The sequence below is a fragment of the Schistocerca piceifrons genome, chromosome 4 (assembly GCF_021461385.2).
Source record: "Schistocerca piceifrons isolate TAMUIC-IGC-003096 chromosome 4, iqSchPice1.1, whole genome shotgun sequence".
NCBI lineage: Eukaryota > Metazoa > Arthropoda > Insecta > Orthoptera > Acrididae > Schistocerca > Schistocerca piceifrons.
The window spans coordinates 642,954,447-642,958,104 of NC_060141.1; the positions used below are offsets into that span (position 1 = coordinate 642,954,447).

General features: G+C 41.4%; 1 pseudogene; it reads right to left on the reverse strand.

Moving 5' to 3' along the window:
• Positions 1 to 2,678: 2,678 nt before the first annotated feature.
• On the reverse strand, positions 2,679 to 2,796 carry LOC124796671 (annotated as a pseudogene).
• Between the last annotated feature and the right edge of the window lie 862 nt (positions 2,797 to 3,658).

The following is a 3,658-nucleotide window of genomic DNA, read 5'->3' on the forward strand; positions in this document are numbered from 1 at the left end:
CCGACGTCGCAAGTTGAAGATGAACAGATAAAGAAAGTGTATGAGGATATTGAAAGGGTAATACAGTATGTAAAGGGGGACGAAAATCTAATAGTCATGGGCGACTGGAGTGCAGTTGTAGGGGAAGGAGTAGAAGAAAAGGTTACAGGAGAATATGGGCTTGGGACGAGGAATGAAAGAGGAGAAAGACTAATTGAGTTCTGTAACAAGTTTCAGCTAGTAATAGCGAATACCCTGTTCAAGAATCACAAGAGGAGGAGGTATAATTGGAAAAGGCCAGGAGATACGGGAAGATTTCAATTAGATTACATCATGGTCAGACAGAGATTAAGAAATCAGATACTGGATTGTAAGGCGTACCCAGGAGCAGATATAGACTCAGATCACAATATAGTAGTGATCAAGAGTAGGCTGAAGTTCAAGACATTAGTCAGGAAGAATCAATACGCAAAGAAGTGGGATACGGAAGTACTAAGGAATGACGAGATACGTTTGAAGTTCTCTAACGCTATAGATACAACAATAAGGAATAGCGCAGTAGGCAGTACAGTTGAAGAGGAATGGACATCTCTAAAAATGGCCATCACAGAAGTTGGGAAGGAAAACATAGGTACAAGGAAGGTAGCTACGAAGAAACCATGGGTAACAGAAGAAATACTTCAGTTGATTGATGAAAGGAGGAAGTACAAACATGTTCTGGGAAAATCAGGAATACAGAAATACAAGTCGCTGAGGAATGAAAGAAATAGGAAGTGCAGGGAAGCTAAGACGAAATGGCTGCAGGAAAAACGTAAAGACATCGAAAAAGATATGATTGTCGGAAGGACAGACTCAGCATACAGGAAAGTCAAATCAACCTTTGGTGACATTAAAAGAAACGGTGGTAACATTAAGAGTGCAACGGGAATTCCACTGTTAAATGCAGAGGAGAGAGCAGATAGGTGGAAAGAATACATTGAAAGCCTCTATGAGAGTGGAGATTTGTCTGATGTGATAGAAGAAGAAACAGGAGTCGATTTAGAAGAGATAGGTGATCCAGAATTAGAATCGGAATTTAAAAGAGCTTTGGATGACTTACGGTCAAATAAGGCAGAAGGGATAGATAACATTCCATCAGAATTTCCAAAATCATTGGGGGAAGTGGCAACAAAACGAGTATTCACGTTGGTGTGTAGAATATATGAGTCTGGCGACATACCATCTGACTTTCGGAAAAGCATCATCCACACAATTCCGAAGACGGCAAGAACTGACAAGTGCGAGAATTATCGCACAATCAGCTTAACAGCTCATGCATCGAAGCTGCTTACAAGAATAATAGACAGAAGAATGGAAAAGAAAATTGAGAATGCGCTAGGTGACGATCAGTTTGGCTTTAGGGAAAGTAAAGGGACGAGAGAGGCAATTCTGACGTTACGGCTAATAATGGAAGCAAGGCTAAAGAAAAATCAAGACACTTTCATAGGATTTGTCGACCTGGAAAAAGCGTTCGACAGTATAAAATGGTGCAAGCTGTTCGAGATTCTGAAAAAAAGTAGGGGTACGCTATAGGGAGAGACGGGTCATATACAATATGTACAACAACCAAGAGGGAATAATAAGAGTGGTCGATCAAGAACGAAGTACTCGTATTAAGAAGGGTGTAAGACAAGGCTGTAGCCTTTCGCCCCTACTCTTCAATCTGTACATCGAGGAAGCAATGATGGAAATAAAAGAAAGGTTCAGGAGTGGAATTAAAATACAAGGTGAAAGGATATCAATGATACGATTCGCTGATGACATTGCTATCCTGAGTGTAAGTGAAGAAGAATTAAATGATCTGCTGAACGGAATGAACAGTCTAATGAGTACACAGTAGAGGGCAAAAACTGTAGAGGAAGGCAGAGATTGGAATACGTCAAGCGAATAATTGAGGACGTAGGTTGCAAGTGCTACTCTGAGATGAAGAGGTTAGCACAGGAAAGGAATTCGTGGCGAGCCGCATCAAACCAGTCAGTAGATTGATGACAAAAAAAAAAAAAAAAAAAAATAGAAACTGTGTTAAAAGGTAACAAGCAAATCTTGAGGGTTAGACTCAACAACTACAATAGTAATTACATTGAAAACAATAAATATCAATTTTCTTGATAGAGTTAAAATATTACCAGAGTTATGGAACTTGAATCTTCTTTATTTAATTTAATTTAAACTGTTGAATACTTACTCAATGTTCTTAAGCTGCTGAGTGAAATTGAATGCAAGTGTCTCTTTGCTTGTCTTTATCATTTCAACTCTGACCTACAGAATTTGCCCTGACAAACAAAACTGAAAGTTCTCCTATTCATTATTACCGACAATATTCAAGGATAACGCGATCTGACAGCTTTAAAATTGATAGCCTGGCTTCGAATATTTAATACAAAAGAGTGGCCCTGAGTAAGAAGAAATCCTAACATTAAGCTATACATTTCATAAATCACTAAAACTACAACGCCTCCCTCACAAGCCATGAAGTCCCAAAGGTACCGACTGGCCGCCGTATCATCCTCAGCCCACAGGCGTCACTAGATGCGGATATGGAGGGGCATGAGGTCAGCACGCCGCTCTACCGGCCGTAAGACAGTTTCCGAGACCGGAGCCGCTACTTCTCAATCAAGTAGCTCCTCAGTTTGCCTCACAAGGGCTGAGTGCTCCCCGCTTGCCAACAGCGCTCGGCAGACCGGATGGTCACCCATCCAAGTGCTAGCCCAGCCCAACAGCGCTTAACTTCGGTGATCTGACGGGAACCGGTGTTTCCACTGCTGCAAGACCGTTGGCTCACAAGTCACTTATCTCACAAAGATCTTCATTACACGAACTACTGCCATACAGCAAGCGCCAATACAGCCAGTTAAAATAAAGGATTCTGACTACTGAAGGCACTAACTGCTAATAGGGAAGTTGTAGGCGAAGGAAAGATTTTGTTGCAGAGCAAACAATGTATTTACCTTTAGAATGTGTACCAGTTCAAAAATTATGTGATCATCAGTAATATATCTCAATGTCGGATATACATTCAAACCGTCCGCTAGCGCTAATACTACAAACCTCCAACACTGCTAATTATTAACCTCTAACATCCATCACTGCTGACTACTCACTCCCAACTTCCGTTACTGCTGGCTGTTCACCTCCAACAGCTGGTCGGCCCAGCCACAGAACCTCTTACACAGTGCACACACCGCTGTCAGAGTTATTAATGCAGAGCGCTACATAGCACTGCAAACATACAAACACATAAACAGGCTACTTGCAAACGTAATTACCCTAATGGACCAAGATTCACAGGACCGCTAGCGTTTGCTTACCATAGCCGTAAGCAATTTTATAGTCGCTACATCAGTCAGGGAAGCAACAACTTTCAACATAAATAAGACTCAGTTTCTACCTCAATGGTCACTGACACACGTGGCGGCCTAGAATATATGACAATTAATTCCAAGCGCGACTGACAAAATAAGCAAGCACTGAACAACTTGTAATTAATATAAATTTTAAAACAGAATTTAACACTTGCAACATAGTGATGGAGAACCATAGGCAATCCAGCGTCGCGGGGACAACTTCAACATGAGAGCGCGTGTGTCGATCAAGTAACAAGTACCTTACTCCCAAAGGGTAGAACAGACGGCACCAGAAA